Here is a 12,431-nt window from a genome sequence, read left to right on the forward strand (position 1 = left end):
GTTATCTCAAATATGGATCTATGTATCCCATACATGGCTGAGTAATAAGTGATGGTTAGTTTATACCCTAAAGGGCTTTCCTCAAGGGCCTAGAGCAGGAGTACGACAGAAACATCATCAACTCCATATGTCCCAGTTACTCAACATTAGAATGGTATGACTTCAGGTGGCCAATGTGTCCTTGCTTCCTTGGGACAGCCCTGGTTTATTTGTTGTCCCAGTCTATCAATAGCATCCTGTTCACTCTAGTTTGGATGAAAAACTATATGACAGCCTAGTGATACTTCATCATTTTGGTATGCTGGCACAGAATCTATTGTATCCCCTATTCCTCTCCTGCTCCCATGAGAACATATTTGTTACCAAGCCAGTCCTGTGTAATGGAGATGGATAAGGGAGTATCTTACTTCTTTGGTATTCTCTCTTTCTAACAGGGTATCATCCAGAAAACAAGCATACAGTTTACTAACCTAATGTATTGTTCTGCATACTGTTTTAAAATAAAGGCAACTTCACTTCCTAGGTGCTTTAAATTAAACCAGGTTATTTGACAAATGACAGCACCCTTTCAGTCAGACATTATAGATAACCACAGGCAGAGCCAGGTGACACCTTTTGTAGGCTATTGATTAAAAGAAGCTGATATCCATCTTTCCAAGCACAGAATAATCCTCTGGCATTACAGAAATGATGGCAATCTTACAGAGAAGGTTAATCAGATACATGGGAAATCATATCTGCTCCTTGATAAAGTACAAGTCACTCAGAGATCAATCACAGACCCCAGCTGCCCGAATCACTGTTGCTCAGAAAACAGAATTCAGGGCAGGCAGATACTGGTTTGTCAAAACCTAGTACAAAACAAGACGTTCTGCAGGTTTGAGCAGTTTCGCCTGCTGAGAGCATTGATTTGTGGGTTTTATAATACATGCACAATGGTAAACAACATAAATATAAGAAGCAGATATAAAGTAATGATTTACTTTGTCTGAAAAGAGAGTGACTAATCTCTCAGACCTCAGTGCTGCTGCAGAAACACTGCTGGAGTTTTGGGAACTATACTACAATACAAAGTTAAGCAGTTTGAGGCACTCCTCTTGGATAAATGGTAGTGGAGGCAATGGGGAGCAGGCAGTGAAAGGAATAGAAACACCATGACATTGACTATTATTTAAAGGGACCTACTAAATGCCAGGGGCATTTGCAGAGAGAATGGTGCTTTACAGAGATAATTCCAATTCTTGCAACACACAGGGCTTCCCATTTTATGGAAGAGGTAACTCAAACTGCTAAAGATTAATTTGTCCCAGATCACAGAGCTGCTCGAAAGGGTTAGAGTTGGTATACAAATGAAAGCTGCAGGACACCAGAGCCCATACCCCTTTCACTGTACCTCACTGAGAACCTCTAATTTTCCATGGTCTATTAACTTATTAATTTTCTCAGCTGTTACTTTATCGACAAGAATTTGCTGAGCTCCTTTGGGAGTCAACATGGTAAAGTAGAAGGAGTCACAGCCTACGGGGCCTTAGCTTGGATATGCAATTTCCCCTTTCTAGTTTCCTTTAGTTTCCTCTGCAAAAAGAAGGGGCTTGAGGAGATGAGATCATATCTTCCAAAATCTTAAAAGGTCTTTCCAGTTGGGCTAATGTATGAATCAACTGTGAGAATATGAGGATTCTAACATCCTGCAAAAGGAGACCTGGAAATGTAGTCCATTCATTCATTCATTCATTCATGAGATAGTTACAGAGCACTTACTATGTACAAGGGATGTTAAAGATTGTGGGTATAGGCCGGCAATTCTGATGCCCGTAAATGTTACATTTTAGTTAGGCTGACAGGTAATGGATGTATATATATGCAAAATAAAAACATATGTTGAGATTTTGAAAGTGATATAGAAGAAATATATAGGGTCCTATAATAGGGAATAATAGGAAGAAACTTCTTTTGATGGGATATGCAGAGATTTCTGAAGGAGACTGGGGAGGTCTGGTATCTGAAGGATGAGAAGGGAGTAAGGTAGTAGGAGTGAAGTTTTATAATATAGAGAATAGCGATCCAAATATCTCATGCTATTATAATAGTATTAATATAATATGAAAGAAAAATACATTTGGATACACATGTATACACACACATACACAGAAAAACACACCCTTATTTTGGAGGTATATATATTATCAAAGCCTACTGGCCAAAAACCAAAAACAATAGAAAACAAATAATTACATAAATAAAAGAAGCTGACGTGCCTTATTTTCTAAATTAGAAAAATGAGGCTCAGAGAGATTATGAATTTTGGTCACGGTCACCTGGGCTCAGAAACTATATAGGCTAAAGTGAAGGCTATTTAAGCCCAATTGGAACAGCACCATAGCTCTAAGCCTTGCCTTGGTCAATGTAACTGGTGGGGTTTATATTATCCAGAGCCCAACACATCACTTCTACTCCTTGTGTCTCACAAAGGTGGCCTCCAGGTAATTAGTTTAACCTAGTGACACAGCCAGCAATGCTTGCTGCTGCTGTAGGGTGGCTTAGAGCATGTCACAGATGACTTTCTAGAGGTTTCAAACCTTGAATTACCAATCTATGTAATAGTGATAATAATAATGATATCCAACATTTATAATATGCTTACCACATGGCCAGATAACGTACTAAGTACTTTAAAGCATTATCTTGATTTTCTGACTGAGAGGAAAAGATAGAACCATCATGGCAGAAAGACTTTATTTTTGAAGCCAAGTATGCAATAGCACCCGTATTTATAGAATATGGCAGTTGTAGAATATGGAACTCTCAACTGGTAGGCTATGAAGAGTAATCAGAGAGAGAAGGGAATAAAAATTTGAGTGCTATGTTCTTTTTTTTAAAGATTTTATTTATTTATTCATGAGACACAGAGAGAGAGAGAGAGAGAGAGAGAGAGAGAGAGAGGCAGAGACACAGGCAGACTGAGAAGCAGGCTCCGTGCAGGGAGCCCGATGTTGGGACTCGATCCCGGGACTCCAGGATCATGCCCTGGGCTGGAGGTGATGCTAAACTGCTGAGCCACCCAGGCTGCCCTGAGTGCTATGTTCTAATTAGTGTAAATGCATTCTCTAATTCAGTCTTCCCCCAAAGCCTATATAATAGGTTATACCCATTTTACAAGTTCACTTTGAACAGCTTGTAAGTGACAATGGGATCTGAACCTGATTTGTCTATCTGGAAGCCCATAGTCTTCCCCCCTACAATGTATTATTAGAGAAGGGAAGAAATGGATTATATTGGGCATACCAGAAAACTTCTCTATCCAAATACTATGCTCTTAATATCTGGCATGGTGTCACAGAATTGAGAAGAAGGGTGCCCAAGAGTCTATGAGGCGACAGTGAATGGAAGACTTATGGTGGCACTATTGCCTAATGATGTCTTTAGGAGTAGATGGAAGGCTGTTATCACAGTAGAATTGGGATTGGGAGAATTCCAATTACTTTATCACCTAAGTAAGAGTGATAAAGATGATGATCACCAAGAATATGTCAATCTTTAGAAATTATGATTCCTGAATCACAGCTGGTAAATTTGCTTTATTCCTTCCTTTTCTTCTTTTTTCTTTCTTCTTTTTAGCATGGGAAAGAGATTAGTAGTTATTTTTTCTTTTTAAGTTGAGATATAATTCACACAACAAAAACTTCATGCTTTTAAAGTATCCACTTTACAGGGTTTTGCATAACCATCATCACTAAGTCCATCATGTGCTGTGACCTCAAAAAGAAACTTGGTACTAATTAGGAGTCAGTCCCAATTCTCCTTTTGGCCCATCCTCTGACAACAGGTGATCTACTTTCCATATTTCTATGAAGTTGCCTGTTATAGACATTTCACATAAATGGAATCATATAATATGTAGCCTTTTGTGTCTGGCTTCTTTCATTTAGCATCATGTTTTTAAGCTTCATTCATGTATAATTAGGATTTATTAGTATTTTATTTCTTTTTAGGGAAGAATAATAGTTCGGTATATGGATAGACCACATTTGATTTTTTTTCATTCATCAGCTGATGGACACACAGGTTGATTTCACTTTTGGCTATTAACAGTAATGCTGCTATGAACATTCATGCACAAGTTTTAAATGCTTTCTGATATATCTACATAGAACTCAGTTTAAAACAAAGTTTTATAGACTGAAAATTGCCCTTAAAAATCCCACAAAAGGGGTGCTTGGGTGGCTTAGTCAGTTAAGCTTCTGCCTTTAGCTCAGGTCATGATCCCAAGGTTCTGGGATTGAGCCCCTAATCAGCCTCCCTGCTTGGTTGGGGAGCCTGCTTCTCCTCCTCCCTCTGTTGTGCCCCCTACTTATGCTTGCGCTCTCTCTGTCAAATAAATAAATAACAGCTTAAAAAAAAAGCATAAAATCTATGTTTTAAAAATCCCACCAAAAGTTACCATCTTGGAATCAATATGCTATCCAAGTGAGACAGCTTTTTTTTTTGGCTATTGGCCAGTAGAAGTGGCTGGCTTGTGTTTGGTGACATACTTTAAAATCAACATGTCATCAAACACTGGAATCCCATTTAGTGTGGCAAGATGATCATATTTTAAGAGGTACATGAATAATGAGGTGCACTGAGCCCAGTGTCCTTTCAGATCCTTATCTCATAAGTAGTTATGGATGAACTGGTTGGTAAAATTGTCTACATGACTTAAATTGTAATTTTTCTTTTTCCTTCAGGGGTCATAAACTGAATTCATGTAAAATAAATGTTCATACAATTCAAATCTCCTGCACATGGAAGATTTCCTCTCATTTTCTTTGGGAGCCAGAGTTACATTACCCTTGGTTTTCTTTGTTGTTGTTGTTGAGTGAAAAAAAAAAAAGGGATTTCAAAGGCTTTCATGCTTTTTTTTTTTTTTAAAGATTTTATTTATTTATTCATGAAAGACACACAGAGAGAAAGGCAGAGCCGTAGGCAGATGGAGAAGCAGGCTTCAGGCAGGGAGCCTGATGTGGGACTCGATCCTGGGACTGCGGATCACGCCCTGAGCCAGGGGCAGGTGCTCAACTGCTGAGCCACCCAGGTGTCCTAAGCTTTCATTCTTTAATTCAACCAAGTATTTCTTCATCAAATGGTAGAATATTAGAACAAGGAGATGTCTTAACTCTCTCTGTCCAAGGTTCTTTATTCTATAGGTGAGAAAACTAAAGTCTGGGGTGATAGGATCTACTTAATGTTACACAATTGGCTGGTAACAGAGCTGGGGCCCAAACTCAGGATGGCAGAACCACAGTTCTCTGTTCTTTCCACTAGACTTCAATCATTCCCATATTCACAAAATTCAGAAAAAGTAGGTCATATTTTCTCAAGTTTTATATTATTCACAATCTTTATAACCTAGCACATTGTTACTGTTTAATTGTTTCTTTCTCTCTTCTTTTTTGTGCTACAACCCCCCCCGCCCCCAGTCTGGCCGGGAGTCCATGAAGATAAGTTAGCTAAGGGAAAGAGCTATCCCGAAAAGACTAGTACACTAATGATTTCTGCTGAAAGATGGCACCCTGATCTCCTGGAGCTGAAGCTTAGCACAGATTTTGTCATTCAAAAACACTAGTCAAATCAATTAGAAATATACATGAGAAAGTGAGTTTATGGGTATTTCATGACCACTATTTTAGTACCATTAATCCACATCTTCCCTATTTCTTTGGCAGTTGACAGGAATCCCCAGTCAGCAGCTGGAGAAAGCAGAGTCTTTTTAAAGACAGGACTAATTTGTTTCCTGGTGAGAGGTGACAACCTGCCTCAATTTGCTTCAGATTTCTCAAAGATAATGACTTGTGTTTTCTTGTCCCAATTAACCACTGGCTGCTCCTGAGAAGACTATGTCCATTCAGATAATGGAGTTTCTATTCCCACTGATAACCTCCTGGTATAGACGTGGAGGCAAAATGCAGATTTGGAACAGAATCATGTACAGAATTATAAATAGATTTGAAACACTGCCTTTTCATTTTTTTCTCACATCCCCATCATATTCAATTTATATCTACTTAGTATTTTAATAATTGAAAATAATCAAAAGGCCAGCCTTTTCCATAGAGTGATGAGACCCACTTAATACTGTATGTCAAATGCTTACAGAGGGCCTGACAGTTATCACAGATACAGAGATATAAGACAATAAGGAATAATGAGGCCTGAGGTCAGTTTAGAGAATACACGACTCCTCCCTCTGAGGGTACCCTAACTGAAAAGTTTTAAACACACTCACAGACAAGCAAAACAAATCTGTGGTTTCAAGTCAAATTAGCCATTGCAACCTGTGTTCTACAGCCAATGTTTTAATGCTGCTGATCCTTCCTGACACTCCTCTCATCTCTCCATCAACATTATCCAAAGGTGAGTCTGGGGGTGGGGGGAGGATTCTTGGCCCTATGACATTCTTCTTCCTGGAAGTGTGAAAGAAGCACAGATAGTGAGTTGATTCTCCCGTTCTGTAAGTTTTGTAGTGATTTGAAGTTGTGCAGTGGTGCAAGTCTACCTGGAGTTCAGCATTAGAGAACCCACAATTGCTGTACCTAGCCACATTCTCTTCTATCAGCTCTATCAGGATAAAGCTAACATTCAATTGCCATCTGCCTGACCACCTTGCCTTACCTCTCAATGGGTTTAAACTTCAGTCAATGGATAAAGGTATTGTTTATAGAACTCCTCAAATTCCAACATATAATAGAAATTCCTTTATTAGACAGTGTTTTAAGAATATACTATACATAATTAGCAGAATAACCTTTTCAACTCATCCTGCATTGCGGATTATGAATAAATTCTGACTGGGAGAAACAAATCAGAAAAGAGTATGCAATAAGAAAATTAAGTCAACATGATACAATTCAATCTTGGGGCATGCTTTTACTTAGGGGTACAAAACTACAGAGGGCAAAAATAAGTTTTTAAAACCATAAACTTGCAGAATTGGAAAATTTTATTGTTGGGAGGTTCACATGGATCATTTACAGTTACCTAAATTTGCTGTGAAAATATGAAAATGACTAAAAAATACCCCATACAGGCTATTCAGAACACACACTTCCCTCTGATGCCTGCATTCTTTCTGCAGTGTTTCCCCAGAGCACATGACCAATCTGGAACTGATCATTATCAATGGAAAAATGACTACTTTCATCTTTTGCATGGTTTAATTATTTGAAACTTTCTTTTTCTTAAACACACAACAATATCCTCTGCTTTAATGCTTACCACCCATCTATTCTGGTGCTGCCCTCTGATGTCATCTAGAGTTTGCTGGATCTTTAAATGTTTGAAAATACCAACCATTCACCCTCCACAAGTCCTTTGGTTTGGCCTCACCAACTTCAGTTTCCTTAGCTGTGCCCCTTGCCATCACCCCAGCTCTCTTCTTCTAGGCTGATTTCAAATTTTATGATCAGTCTTAAAATAAAAACATAGTCCTTTCCCAGTATTTTCATGAGTGCTACAGTAGTTTTCCCCTTCTCATATTTTGGATACTCTATTACATTATAGATTTAATTTGCCTCAAGAAAAAAATATAGAATATTGCTGACTCTGCAATGATCTTACAGTCCACTAAAACTTTTTTTAAAAGATTTTATTTATTTATTTATTTATTTATTTATTTATTTATTTATTTATTTATGAGAGAGAGAGAGAGATAGATAGTGTGAGCAGTGGGGGGAGCAGAGGGGGAAGGAGAGGGAGAGGAAAAGAATCTCAAGCAGATCCTGTGCTGACTGTGGAGCCCTGGCTCTAACTCGATCCTGATATCATGACCTGAGCCAAAACCAAGAGTCAGAGGCTCAACCAACTGAGCCACCAGGAGCCCCAGAACTAAAACCTTTAACACACAGCCTAACCCTAAAATTTGACCCTCTCATTCTGAGTTTGGGGACCAAGTGCAAATGTTTAATTTGTCACTATTAAATTAGGCTTGTTACATTAAGTTCATATAATTATCTTTTTATGGTAATTCTGAATACTGATTATATTTTTTCATCTATTCCCTAATACTTCATGTGGCCAGAATATGATTAGTAACTTCATGTGTCACTGATAAGAAATTTCAGTAGGAAAAGGGTGAGCAAAGAGGGCAGAAGGATGGCTGGTGATCTCCCTTCCAGGCTAATGTGAATCCGTTATTCACCACTGTGGGGGTGAGACATGGTAAACAATTCTCAAAATACTCTCTCAGCCTCTCTATCTTGCTCACAAAGATATCACAAAAGATTTTTCTTTTTGAAGGAGTCTTGCTGATGTTATTTTGACTGGCAAGAGAACATGTTTATAAGAAAATAAGGCTACACTTTATTTATTGTTCAAAAATCTATGTTGCTGGAGAGGTATTAATGAAAAAAGAAGTTACAAAACAGGATTTTTTTTTTTTATGGTGAGGATATCTATTTACAGATTTGAAGACAGAATGATACACAACTGACCCTTGAACAACATGAGTGAACTGTGTGAGCCCACTTACAGAATTTTTTTTATAAATACAGTGCAGTACAATAATGTATTTCCTCTTCCTTCTGATTTTCTTAATAATACGTTCTTTTCTCTAGCTTAATTTATTGGAATTATATAATATATGGTATGTATAACATACAAAATGTGTATTAATTGACTATATTATCAGTAAGGCTTTCGGTCAGCAGTAGGGGACCGAAATTTTGAGGAAGTCAAAATTATATGTGGATTTTCGACTGCACAGAGGTTGGTGACCCTAAAAAAAATAAATAAAAAAGAAGTTGGTGACCCTAATGCCTGCCTGCATTGCTCAAGGGTGAAATGTAGATTTAAATGCACACACACACACACACACACACACACATTCATGTCTAGATGTAATTATGGAAAAAAAGTAAAAAAAACAACAACATTTAAGTGGCTTTCTCTGAATGAGATTATCTTTTTTCCCTAATATTTCTATATATAACACTGATTATCAAATACTTAAAAAAGAATTTTAAAAATTCTATGCTGTGATTACTTTCCTTTCTAAATCCTCTTAGAAGATGTAAAATTTCCCTTGATGTTGGTGTCAAGATCATGTAGGTACAATTGATGGAATGTGTTTTCTTTCCATTAAAAAGAAAATAAAAATATTTGCCTCTTCTTTGTCCACAGTTCCTAAAATATGGTCAAGAGTGTTTTAGGGGCCTCTTCTCTGGATGTGTTCTCATTTCAGCTTTCCATTCGTTTTTCCCTAAACATGCTGGGAGCTTTTATGCCTTTTGGCTATTAGATAAATTTTCTTTTGTCTGATACTACCATTACATTTTTTAACCTGGTGAGCTCTTTTTCATTTCTTAGTTGCCAGTTCAATTATCACTTTTATCCCCCTAGTGAATTCCCTCTTTATTCCTTCCTTTTTGTTCCCTCTATACTTTTAACAAAGCTCTATCTCTTTACCTATCAGTATCTACTCTCAGACTGTGAACTCTTAGGTTTGCAGCAAGGCATTCCCTGGAGGACTTACTAAAAATGGAAATTCCTGGGTTTCACCTTTGGAGGCTTTTGTTCATCAGAGCAAGGGAGAGTTCAAGAATGTGCATTTATTAAAAAACCCATAGGCAATTCTGATGCTTGTGGTCCATGACCCATGGTGCCGCGGAGGGAGGGTGATAACTATGTCATTTGTATCTTTTGACTATCCTCTCATATTTGGACTGCATCAGAGTATCTTCTCATCAGCTATACTGGTCTCTATAATTTAATTTTCTTTGCCTTATCCATCATAGGTATTAAGTGCAAATAGCATGGTGATCAGATACTTATATTGTAGACAAAGCCAACAGACACATATATGTTATATCAGAAGACATGTGGGCTAGCCTTATGAAAGTAGATATGGAAGAGAAGGCACTTCTGATTCGACCCTTTGGATCCCACTCTTCTGGGAAAAATCCAAGCTTGACTTATATTTATAAGGAGTTCTACTTCTGAAGAGAGAAAAGGGAGAAGTTAATATGAAAATAGGTGAGATGTTTTCCAGTATGGGGAAAGTTTCAAAGTGGATACTGCTAATCTTCATTTAATAACATGTCTTGCACTTTTGCACAGTGATTACAGAACTGCTAGAGAGCCGTGTAAAAAGCCACTATTGCTCTAAATGTTCTGCTTACATTTCTTCTCCCCTAATCAGTAACCTACTTTTGGCTCTTCAAATGGCTGCATAAAAGAGACAACCATTTTAACCTTTTAGAAATGATTCTTGCTAGAGTAAATCAGAGAGAAATGATGGAAATGTTAATTAACTTGCCTTCATCTTGGTCAGATTCTGTATTTAACCTAAAGGCCTACCGTCTTTTGGGAGGTTTTCATAGACTTGATTGCCTATGACAGCCAGAGAAATTCAATTATGGTTTGGTGGCATTACCCCTTTGGGAGAGCAAAACCCCTTTCCTGCCTCTGGCATAAAAAACAAATGCCAAGAAAGGAAGGGAGAATCATTCATGAATTTTCCTGACCTATCTCTTCTGGTTCAGGAATGGTAATAGATGAAACCTTCCTTTTTGGAGTTGGGTCCAAATGTTAGCTTCCCCCATGTGGCCACCTCATCTACAAGAAGATGGAGGATTTAAAACAGACACTGATACACACACACACACACACACACACACACACACACACACACACAGTCTGCTTTAGAGAGAGAAAGAGTATCCAAATAAAGCCAATCTGCGTGACAAAATATCATTCTCAAACCACAGGAAGTTCAATATTTAGGAAGAGAAGATAAAAGTGCCAAATTTTACTTTCCTTTTTATTTATTACATAATTTGCCACTTAAAATCCACTTCAGCTTTGGAAATTATAAAAAAGCAAACATACCATAGCTAAAAACAAACCACATTGATCTTTAAACATTTTATGAACTGAAAAGCTCAACATAAACCATTTCTTTCCTACAGTAGGGAAATAGCTCTATGGCAAGATATAAGATGACAGATGTAACCTACAAAGATACGCACAAGAAAGAGATGGATTTTTATTTATGTATTTGAAAAATATATAACTTTAATAATGCTGGAGATGGGTTCAGTAGTGGTAGCAGAAGTAGGCCAGAGATCTATGCTTTTTAATAACAACTTCCTCTCGAGTAAGAATTTTATCACATTAATAGCTAAATCATACTGATTGTAAAAGAGCTGAAATGAGGCAATTAGTACGGCCCGTGACAGCCATGAAGAATGAAACGTGAGGTTTTCAGTGCAAGCCAGATGGATATCTTCAATATACTTCTTATTATCTGCTTGTGGTAATAAGTTCAATTAAACTGAATCAGTACAACACAAGTCTCTTTGAATTGCCGGAAAAGAAATTAATTATGTGCTTCACATTTAATGAAGCCAAAGAGTCATATTCTGTTTGCCTTTATTGTTTGTTTGTTTTATTTATTTTGATTGGTAAGTATTCATTAGGAATGAAACCATTTACTTCATTCTAGAGTAGAGTTTTTCTTTAAAAGACAATTTTGGATTCAAAAGGTTAAATATCACTAGTAACAAGGTTTTATCTATTCTATAATATCTAGGACACAGGGAGAAAATCAGATCCACTGTCTAGATGATTTTGACCACAAAATCTTACCATGCTGAAGAATTCTGACCTGGTGTTTTTAATTTGAGATATTATACATGAAAGACTAGCAAAAACAATTCAGCAGTACTCTTATTCCTATTTCTAGAATCAGCAATTTTTAACATTTTTTCCATTCTTTCCTCCTCTGAATATATATGAAGATTTTACCGAAATTAAATATTACCAATACAGGTTATGTCCTTTCATATAACCTTGTTCCAAGGTTTTCCTCCCTGCACAAATACTATCATGACTTCATGTTTATACTGAGCATGTATTTTTATGTTTAAATATTATATGGTATTATTATATATTACTGATTTTATATTAAATCATATTACATGCATTATAGGAAATAACACCTTTTGTATGATTTTTTTATTTTGCTTGTGTTTTTTTGTCATTACAAACAACAAAACCTTTGCAAGTCTACCTTAAAACACATATAGTTTCCTCTACAGTAGATACCCAGAAATGGACTTGATGCGCCAAGGTGACTGACTTTTTTTAATGTTACTTTCTCTCTTCAGAGTCTATTCCATTTTGCATTCTTACTTATAGTGAGTGTATGAGTATTCTCTTCACAGCCTTATCAACAAAAGGTTTTGTTGATGTTTATCTTTTGCCAATTTCATATGTACAAAATCTTATCATACTGGTGCTTAGATTTGCATTTCTCTGATTACTAGTGAGATTGAGATTTTTTTCAGAATCTTGTTGGCCAACAGTGTGCTTTTATATCCAAAGCAAGTATGTGAAGCCTGCCTCAGCAGAGATGCCTTCCTATGAAAGGGCAGAGTTGGCACAGAAATACAGGA

General features: G+C 37.0%; 1 protein-coding gene and 1 long non-coding RNA gene across 30 annotated transcripts in view; one reads left to right on the plus strand and one right to left on the minus strand.

Annotated features, from left to right (window-relative positions):
- CNTN4 (contactin 4) overlaps positions 1-12,431 on the minus strand; it is a 922,691-nt gene that overhangs the window by 52,253 nt on the left and 858,007 nt on the right. The window lies entirely within an intron of this gene.
- Positions 1-12,431, plus strand: part of LOC112662844 (uncharacterized) — a 171,812-nt gene that overhangs the window by 6,876 nt on the left and 152,505 nt on the right. Inside the window, exons 4-5 of one of the 17 annotated variants that reach the window (XR_007404301.1) lie at positions 6,328-6,393; positions 6,496-6,687. The exons of 12 other annotated variants lie outside the window; for them this stretch is intronic. This is a non-coding gene — a long non-coding RNA (uncharacterized LOC112662844). Of the gene's footprint in view, positions 1-3,712; positions 3,732-5,459; positions 5,478-5,705; positions 5,725-6,327; positions 6,394-6,495; positions 6,688-12,431 lie in introns of those variants that run through there. 4 more of the 17 variants (XR_007404302.1, XR_004807600.2, XR_007404303.1 and 1 more) reach the window with 4 other exon arrangements.

The sequence above is a fragment of the Canis lupus genome, chromosome 20 (assembly GCF_003254725.2).
Source record: "Canis lupus dingo isolate Sandy chromosome 20, ASM325472v2, whole genome shotgun sequence".
Lineage (NCBI taxonomy): Eukaryota > Metazoa > Chordata > Mammalia > Carnivora > Canidae > Canis > Canis lupus.